Source organism: Falco peregrinus, chromosome 4 (assembly GCF_023634155.1).
Source record: "Falco peregrinus isolate bFalPer1 chromosome 4, bFalPer1.pri, whole genome shotgun sequence".
Classification (NCBI taxonomy): domain Eukaryota; kingdom Metazoa; phylum Chordata; class Aves; order Falconiformes; family Falconidae; genus Falco; species Falco peregrinus.
The window spans coordinates 118,526,037-118,536,221 of record NC_073724.1 but is presented as its reverse complement, the minus strand read 5'-3'; positions in this window follow the sequence as shown (position 1 = coordinate 118,536,221).

The following is a 10,185-nucleotide window of genomic DNA, read 5'->3' as shown; positions in this document are numbered from 1 at the left end:
CCCCAATGACCCCATGCCATGCCTAAACTAGCTGTCCACTGTCACTCCACTTTGTGGCGCCAGGCCTAGTGAATATGGCTGCACTGTTTGGTTTGGTAGGAGCTCAACATTGATGTGTTGATGTACACTCCTACCCAAGCCAAAACTCGCCTCTTAGTCCACGCTAGCTTATTTCTTTGGAACTGACCCACAAAGAGAGCTCACCAAGGCACAAGGACACATTGTATCCCGTCCTGTCACCGTGCCAGGCCAGCTTGATGACCAATGTGATGTGGCAGCAGCCAAGGCTGGAGGATAGCTGTGGAGCTGTGGACCTGCAACTTAGAGGCGGGGACCAGTTGTATTTTCCAAGTGGTGCACGCCTAGCTAATAGCAAAATGACCCATCACAGAAAGGATACAAAGTCTCCTAGCAATAAATTTCAGACTCACATGGAAGCAGAAGGAATTATTCCCACAGATCCTGCTGCTGTTAGACCTGTGTCTCAGGTGTGTGGTCTCCAGAAGACTTGGGTCAACCTATGGCTGATTCCTGGTGACACCTGAGTCCTGATGCTTCTCCAGTTACATCTCTCCCGCTGATGATGTCTCTTCCAGGGAGTGATCCCTGGCTGGATCCACACAGACCTGGCCCTTCTCTAGAGAAAGTTGTCTACAACCAGCTATGTAGCACTCAGATACGTAGCTCTGGATTGTGTCCCCACAGCCCTGTGGTCATTGTGTCACTTACAAATTTCTTTCGGAGTGCCTTGGATAACATGGGGACAGCATGCAAAACCCTCTGGAATAGTGTAGGAGGACTGTGCAGAGCAGAAGCAGCCAAACCTGATGCAGGCCCTGAAGAAAACGCCAGAACTACACCCAGCTTGGAGGGAACAAGCTGGTTTGGTGGGGAAGGGTGCCCATGAGAGACCTAACCCTCAGGGTGGTTGACTGTGGGGAGACAGGTTATCTGACAGCATCAATGTGCCCATGCATACTCCATAAAAGAACCTGAGGACACTAAGAGAGATGCCACACCCTGAAGACCTGTAGCATCATGCCTCCAAAACTGCTTACATGCACCAATCCTGCAATGATTTCTGCTGGTACCTGCCATGCACAAACCCTACGTGCCTCCACACCAAGGCAGCAGGATGTGGCAGCCGGGAAAACCCACATCAAAAAAAGGGCCACAGGTCAGGGCTGGTCACACAAAGTCAACCCTGGGCCATGTCCTGCCATAGGCTCAACCCCTCCAAGTCTCATGGGATTCTCACTCTTCCGTGGGAGACTTGAGCAGGCTTGGTTGGTGGGGCTGGCATGGAGACAAGCAGAAGTGCATGAACAGAAAGCAAAACTCCCAGCAACTGAGATGCTCTGAGACATCGCTGCCAGTATAAGCATCATTATCTTGAGCTGACATTAGCCCAATTGCTTTTTAGAAATTACACTTAAAAAAGAAAACAGCCAAGAAGAGAAGAACTGGCATTTTTTAATCATTTGCAAAAAGATTAGAGGCTGACTGCGTGCTCACCTCATGCTTAAAATAGGTTGTATCATGTCAACAGGATGCCCATCTCTAATTATAAATGATATTTCCCCAGACTAAACAAAGTTTGATATTTATGCTCCATTTCCTCCAGCTCTGATTATAGCCTGTTCTTTTAAAAAAAATGCATGAGGAACAAGAGGACCAAGAGCTTTGCTTTGGCCACTTTTTTTCTATTCAGCTGCTTTTTAGGGAAGTTTGCTGCTGGGAGCATGATGATGCTTTCCATGCTGGGATTTTGGCTTGCTTTAGTACTGACACTGGTGGTGAGCAGGACAGGGAGATTGTCCTGGTCACCAGATCAGCTGTGATTCCTGTCCCATCTTAGCCTCACCATATGGTGCCTGCAGGTCTCAGGCACTGTGTCTTTAGTTGAACTTGAGGAAGATGCTGCTCTTGGCATCTCCCCAGACTAGGCTTGGCTTAGTCCCCTCTGGTACCAGCCATGACCTTTCTCAGGTCCACCTTGGGCCTTGGGCCATGAAGATGTTGACATTGCAAGATGCAGACAGCTCCACTTAAAACTGCAAAGTGACCCAAGTAGCTGTGAAGTTCATCTGAAAAGCAGGGTAATAAATGCATGTCCAGTTCTCCTGGGACATTCCACACTCACTCAGCCAGATGTGACTAGCTACAGAGGGGTCTGCTGTGTCTATGTTATGATACAGTAATTTGCAGGAGGGGCGTAGTCCTGGCTTGTATTGCCCCTCTTGGGTGATTGCCTGTCCCCAGGCACTGCTTGACACCTGGGCAAGCAGTGCTAGAAAATTGAACAAGAAAGCAAAATGCACATAAGGGTGCTTGAGACGTTTGTGGAGTGTGTGAGGGACGTTGTACATCACTTGGAGTGGCAGATACAGTTGAAACTCCTAGCGTGAGCAAGTATCACTGTGGGATACAGATGAGGTGACTTTGGTGATAAGGGTCTTCTGCAGAGTGGGAGATGGCAGAAGATAACACAAATACGGCTGAGGAGGAAACAATGGCCAGATGTGGAGAGTTCTGTGGCATGGGCCAGTGATACTGTAAGAGAAAAAGGAGAAGGAAAACAGGAAGGACAAAACTCCCAAGCAAGAAAAAGCATATCACAGGAGGTGCAGAGAGTCGCATCATTTTTTGGGTGTTCAAATCGGGGAAATAAAATTTATGTTTGGATTGTGGAGGGCCAAAAATGTCTCCAGGGTCCTCTGGTTTTATTTTCTGATGGCTGTGGGCTTCAGACTTGCACCATTGCCCAGCAAGACTTCGAGGTATGGCTTGCAAGCAAAGTTGCCAGGTGAACATCTTGAGAGAACAGAATAAGGGCAGAGACCTGCTGCCTTGGACTTGTCCTGCCAGCTCTGATGGGTGGAGACAGGCTGTATCCAACCTAGATTTTAAATGTCTCTGGGCTTTGTCTGCCCCCTCAACACCCCGCACCCCCACCCCCATCTCCAGGGACATCTTCTAGCCTGTGCTTGAAAAATCCCAAGCTTTATCAACAGGTTCAGGAAACTGCTCCATGTGATGAATCCGGTGTGTCTTGAAATGCAAACCAGATGAGAATGATGTGGTTTCTCTGGCAAATATTTCTCATATCTCTGCCTGCCACTGCAATGGCAGGAGGATCTATGAATCAGGTGGTGCTGAAGAAGCTGCAGAACAGTTTGCTCTGTCATCTGTGCTAATGGGGTTGAAGATCATGTTCCTGTCTTTAGATCTCATGGTCAATTCAAAGTGTGAAATATCATCCATTTTTCTTCCCTCTTTTCATTTTCCTTTGGGTGAGAGAATGAAGAGGGAAGTTTGTTTCTCCTCCCTGGCATTTTCAGCCCCTGCTATTGACTCAAACCTTATGAAAATTACTTTAAGCTATCAACCCCATTGAAATAATCAATTTTCCCTTTTTGTTGTCCCCTTCTCTTTCCACATCTTTACCCTGTTTGCTTTGGGTAGGTGGTATCTTACTGCAGGGAAGCTCTGGTGAAGGGGTTACTGGCATTACATCTGCAAGGCCTTGAAGCTGATCATGAAACAGGTAATTTTCAGCTCTTGTTGAGAAGGCTTTCAGCACAATTGGTTGAGAGTGTGATCTGCCCTGTCTTTTGCTCCTTCCATGCTGGTTTTTTAGGCAAGCACTAGAAAAACTAAAAAAAAAAAAAAAAAAAAGGAGGTTGCAATCATAATTCTAGGGAGAGCAGAAATGAGTTAGAAAGGCTCTATTTTTGTCATGTTCCTTAAACCCTTTGATCCTTCCCATAGCCCCTTGATCCATCACTACGTCATCACTTATTGAAAGCATTTTTATTTTTTTATAGCCCACAGCTGGGTTCTGGGTTATTTCCAAAATGTCTTTGTTTCCTGTGAAGTGTGTTGGCTTTTCTTGAATAACCTAACTCCCACCCCCAATGATGTATTTTGGATTTTTTTGCATGAAGGAAAAATATCAAAACCCTGGTTTGATCCTTGGTGATGCTCTTTGTTGTGCTGATGCAGTACATCATGGCAGTCTGTACAGTGCTTCAGGTGGAACGTACTGCTGGAGGAGAAAGTTGCTTGCACCATCTAACAAACCCTCTGGACTGAATAATGAAGTGGGGGTTCACTGGGAGATATGGGAGAATGTTTGAGTTATTTCAGTGGAGAGAGAAAGCAGACATAGGACAACAACTTGAAGGAAAAGATGCCTTTTCTAATCCTGTTCATCAGTCTCTTTGACTTTTCCAAATACTGAAAATTTCATTTGATGCTGAACATCTCCTTCTAGATTTCAGAGATGGAATGCACTCAGCAAAAACTTTGGAGCCACTGCATAGGATACATTTCCACTAGGAAGTTTGGTGCACTGGAATGGTGAAATAAGGAGAACACAGAGGCACAGATAATTATGCTCGAACATATACCATCAGCCCCCTGTCAAACCTGGGTAGAAGAAGCTATGGCAGCAGTGTTGAAGAGCCAAGTAAACTCCTGTTCTCCTTTTTCTTATACAAATCTGTAACTCCAGAATGATGTCATAGGTGAAAAAGACGAGATATCTTTGATCAAATGTAGACATCTGCAAGGCAGGCATCTAGCAAATGAACCACTAATCTTGCTATCTTTCAAAGCTCATGGAGGGAAGTGGAAGCCCTTCTTGCTCATGATTCATCTTGTACTCTAGCAGATGAATCACAAGGAGCTCCTGCTTTCTTCTGTGAACACGAAGGGAGGGGTGAGTGACTAATGCAGACACAGATTCAGAATTAAAGGAAATGAGTCCCTCTCACAGTCAGGAAACAGGGAGCTGGATTTTTTTGCTGGTTGTGGGTATACCTCCTGCTGATGTAAATCCCAGCTTTTCAGCCCAGGTTGGACATACCAATCACTTAAAATACTTTCCAGGTTTCCTTGGGAGAAGCTACTTGGGGATGGTATTTCTGGATGTGTTGCAAACATTATAAGTGATTCTGCCATTCTGTTGTTGCTTTGAGGGTCTGACATCTCATCCCATTGAGAAAAGCCCTGAACAAGATTCCTGCCCTGAGAAGCCTCTGTAAACCTATAAAGCATCTCCTTGTACACAGATGCAAAGATCTTTGTTAGCAAATTGGGATGCAGTTTCTGGGATTATATCGTACATCCCTTTTCCTCCTCAGGTCAAAGGCACTGGGCCTTAGACAATGTTCCTTATAGATCTCATGACCCATTATATCTAGAGGGTCTGTCTGTGACATATCATAAGCATCTCCTGGTTGGAGGAGCATGCGTCTTAGGATTTACTTTCTGGTGTCAAGACTCCTGTATTTTTGTCCTCTCCATAGCATGAGCGAAAAGAAGAGATTCTCTTCTTTGCTCATTGTAGCTTTCCCAGAGCTCCATGTTCCTGTTAGCACACCTTATATCTTAACAGATGAAATAAACTTTCCCTATGACTCAGAACTATGAGAGTGGTCACATTGCTTATTGGCTCATATCAACATCACTGAATTTAGATCTAAGTTGTTTTTGGTTGTCAGGTAAGACAATCTTGATAAACGTTTAACACAGCTCAGAAAGGACCAGTCGTTTTACTGGACTTGATGATCTTAAAGGTCTTTTCCAACCTAAATGATTCTGTGATTCTGTGATTCCAATGAAAAGTGGAGGCATACAGCTCCCGCTGACCTTCCCTTTCCCCAAACACACGCCTGCCAATATCCATTCCCTTTCAGGCTCAGCACTGAGGAAGCTTCTCACCCTCTACACGTGACACTCCCTGTGGTTACCCCATGGTGGACTGCTCTCAGCTCAGACCATTTTGTCCTTGAAAAATGCAGAGAATTTCTAAACAAAAAAAAACCCCCAAAACACACACACCCCACCCCACCCCACCCCGAAACAGCCAGCACGTTGTGCAATGTGAGGTTGTTGTAAGGCTCGAGATTCAGGATAAGAAGGTCATTGGAGATGGTCAAAGAAAATAACTTTCTGGTCAGTTCGCTCGTTGATGGGCAGGGAACAGCTAGGACAACTGATTTACACATACTTTGCCTGCCCTCTGGTGGCGAATGGCTGTTGATTAATTGTGTGCATACAAGCATATTTATATATACTTATGTACACATAGGTATATGTGCACATATATGTATACACAGATGTATATGCATTGACATGTATGGCAGAAAATGCTTTCATCTGAATTGCACCTTGAATCTGAGTGTTGCAGATGTGAGTAGTAGTTAACTATTCCCATTGGCTGTAGCTGGTCTTTTTAATGCTGAAGATTTTCCACCTTACTGTGTTTGTGTTAAAATTTAGCCCAGTTAAAAGAATCCAACATGAAAATAATAGGAGTATAGTTAAATCTTTGCTCCATGTTGGAGAGACCAGTGAGCTCTTCACGTGTCCTTTTCCTCTCTATAAATAAACTCTGCTGAAACTGGGTGAGCTGTACAAAATCAAGAGCAAAATGTTTTTCCAGGACCAGTTCTTACAGCAAATGCAGGACAGCATAAAAATAACTGCTGCAGTATGGATGTGCTTTTCCCTACACAATGCCAGACTGGGTCAGCAGGAGAGCACAGAGACAAAGGTGGCCTTGGGCTGAAAGCTTGGAGGAGAAATATTCCTTCAGTCCCTCAGTGGGGTTCAACATCATATTTCCACTCGTTTCCCCTTGTAGTTGCAAAAAGCGGAGGGGTTTGCCCTGCAGTCCTCCACACCTCCTGCAAACGTGTCCAGCATCTGGGCATGAGGTAGTGAGGATAAGCGTGTTCAATGTTGCAGCTCTCAGGACTTGTACAAATCTAAGAGGTGTTGCCAGAACACGGCGTTCTCAGCCTTTTCTCTTTGGATGACCTATTACAGTAGGAAAGGGCAGCAGAAGTGTCTTCTCAGGCTGTATTCGTATTGGTGGGGTTTGTCTATACCTAGAGGGAAGTGAATCAGAGAAGCGTCTCGTCTCAGCGCCTTCATGCACCACTCAGCATTTCCTAGTGAAACCACAGTCTTTCTCCTTTAGGAAAACAGCCTTCAGCCCTTGGAGCCCTTGAGATCTGCAAGCCCTTCAAACAGAGCATTATCCTGATTTCCTATTTGCCTTGGACTGTGTTTTGAAGCTACGCACAGGGATGAGCACACCGTGTCCCTGGACTCGTGTAGCCTTATGCAACATGGAGGCGATGTGCATAGAGTCCAAACCCACCATTTATAGCACAATTTCCAGTGATGGTGGCAGTACTCATCTGCCTTTCTGTCTCACGGTAACTCCATCTGAACCCGTGACCAGTTCCTGGGTGGTGGATTCAACTGCTGATTCAATTGCTACCACCAGTGGTCCCTAGGCCAACAAGTACCACCCCAAACAATCTCGGGGCCAGGGATATTCCCACTATGTTTGGGTGTTTGGGAGGGGAAGGTAGATGATTAGCTAACTCCAGTGCCAGGGAAGGGTGTCATCACATGTCATCTAATCATGCAGGTATGTCCCTTGCTTTCTGAGGAGCATTCCTTTTGTGCTTTTCCTTTTCTAAGAAGCACCATGCAAGGCTGGTTGCTCTCAGTGCTCAGAGCCTCCTGTTGTTCCACATGTGGGGAATGATTTGCTGGAGACCTCTCAGGATGTGAAACCTACTGTCAAACCACAGCTGGAGGACTCCCATCTGAGGAGATTCTTCACTCAGTTCCTTTCCACCCATCCTTCTTCTGGCTGGGCACATGTGGACTACAGTGCCTGAACATACAACCAAGGCAGGTTCATCCCACCTAAATGAAGAACTTTTTGTCTTCTAACCTCACCAGGTCAGGACATTATTATTCTTATGTCCCCTGTCCCCCTCCACACACACACCACCGTTGGACAGTCTGCACCCTGCCTGGTGCTCAGCCACCAGGACAAAGCTACAGCAGCAGAGGTAGAGGAGAAGGTTTAAGGCTTTCAGGCTGATCCTTCCTCTTCATAATGTGAGAAATAGCATTCACTGGGTCACCCTGCAGACTGGACCTGCAGCTTGGACCCACCATGAGTATCAGGTCATATATCCCTCTTGTCCTGACCATGTTGCAGTCCTGACAGGTGTAGTCAGCCAGAGCAACCTCCATGACATCTCTCCATGAATAAACTTTGGCACCTTACCTGGATAACAACCTGTGCTTATTCCCTCCGGTGCTTTCTGTGTGATGATGGTGTTTGGGGAGCTAGAGTCTGGCCGGGCAGACAATCACCTCTGCAGGGAGCCCACACAAGTAGGTTAAACAAAAGCTTTATTTCCACACAGTGTTCTCAGGACACGGTGCCAAGATTTCACAGACGGCTCAAAACAAGGATTGGCAAGGAATGCTCTGCTCCTGTGATGCTTTCTTATTGCAAACAGCCCTGAGAGTCACAAAATGCATGTTCAGAGCCAAGCCTGAACTTCCTTTAAAATCAGAAGTGTTCAGATTAACAATTTTCAGGTTTGTTCTTTAAAGTAATAATGTAATAATCACATGTAGAGGACTATGAGCAGCTTCTACAGCACCAGGCTCTCAATGCATGGTGAAAGCCCTCTGGTAGTACAGCAGAAGAAATATGCAATAAGCCACAGTTATTAAGGCAATTAATTGCAATACATCTGCCATCAGGTATTATTACGTGCTACGCGACGTTCAGACAGTGCATTGCTCCTGGTCAGCAAAGACATCAAGACTGGCGCTTCAGCCGTGCAGAGTCTGTTTGCTGCCTTCTCTTCCTGCCCACAGTTTTATGACTAGTGTGAAGAAAGGTCAGTTGGTTTCCTGCAGGATTTTGCTATTTTGAAATGTTATTTCAGTTCCAGCTTTTGAATGAAAAAATAAATAAAGAAGGAAATTGGATGTGGAGGTTGGATCTGAGACATCTGCCTCCAGGGTTGCTTTGCAGCGAGAGGCTGGAATCGGTGACTGAGGTAGCCCAGCAGACGGGCAGCTGAGGGGTCTGGCAAACAAACTGTTAGAGACCCAAACCATTTTCTATTTGAAAACTGCAGAACATTTTCAACTTGGCAAATTCCAACAGCAACAGCAAAAAAAAGCTTCAATGCTAATAAAAGCCTTCTGTTTGAGACCAACTGGAATTTCATGCATCATATTCTGGTTTTCATTTGGACATCAGGCCTATGTAGACATCACTTATTTCAGCATTGGTCCTTGGCCCTATATTGATTTTTCCTGAGCTTCTCTGCATATGTTAATGAAAAGCATTTCAGACATCTAGCTTGGAGAAAATGAGTATATTTATTTGCAGAGTCTGTTCTACAGTTTTTTTAGCAGTGCCTGCAGTCTGTACTATCCAGTTTGGTTCCTGGACAGTTGCAAGTTGAGAAGAGATAAAGGCAAATGGGGGATTTAATTCCTTTGAATAAAATAATTTTATTGTGTCAGTGAAAGAAGTCAATAAAAGAGAACTGTCTGATAATTTTTTTCTGGACTTTCAGGAGATCCTAATCAGATCCTGTGAAGAAAAGGAGACCGTATTGCACCAGTTATTGACAAAGTGAAGGGTAAATGTCATGAATCAAGACTGATGTGGAGGCAGGAAGCAAAAAAAAAGAATTGCATGATCAGGAATCATTGTGCAACAACTTTTGTGGGTGGTCCTTGCAGTTCCCCACTGTGTCCTGTGCTGTTTAGCAGAATTTAGAGGTGCTTAGAGATGTTGGTCAGGGAAGGAAGGAGAATGAAGGGGTACTGACATCTGCAGATATCATGAAGTCAGGCTTGGGTGAGATTGTGAGGAAATCTAGTGAATGAGGAAAAGGATGATGAATGAAATTTAATATCAACAGCTGTAAAGTAACGAGCATCAGAGGAAAAGTGTTAGGTGCTTCTTACACTGCACAGCACACAGAGCTGGTTTCATCAGCTCAGGGAACCCTCTCTTGTTCTCATCACAAGAAGATTGGGGGAGTACCCTGGTGTGGGATGAATACCGAAAAGCTTCAGCTGCTTGCCTGTCTCAGCAGTTGCTGGCCCAGGAGCACTGCGTGCTGCTGCTGACCCACCAGCTGCAGGAGGCTGGAGGAGAGGATTGCAGTGACCCAGGGTCTGGAAATCATCCTGAATGCAACGGCTCCCAGTGCATTTTGGGATGTCTGGTCTGACTCTGCGCTAACCCAGCCTCCCCTTACATCAAGCTCTCTGTATCCTACAGCATTGTCCCCACAAGCTGACCTCGCAATCCTACAGCTCTTCGTTAGG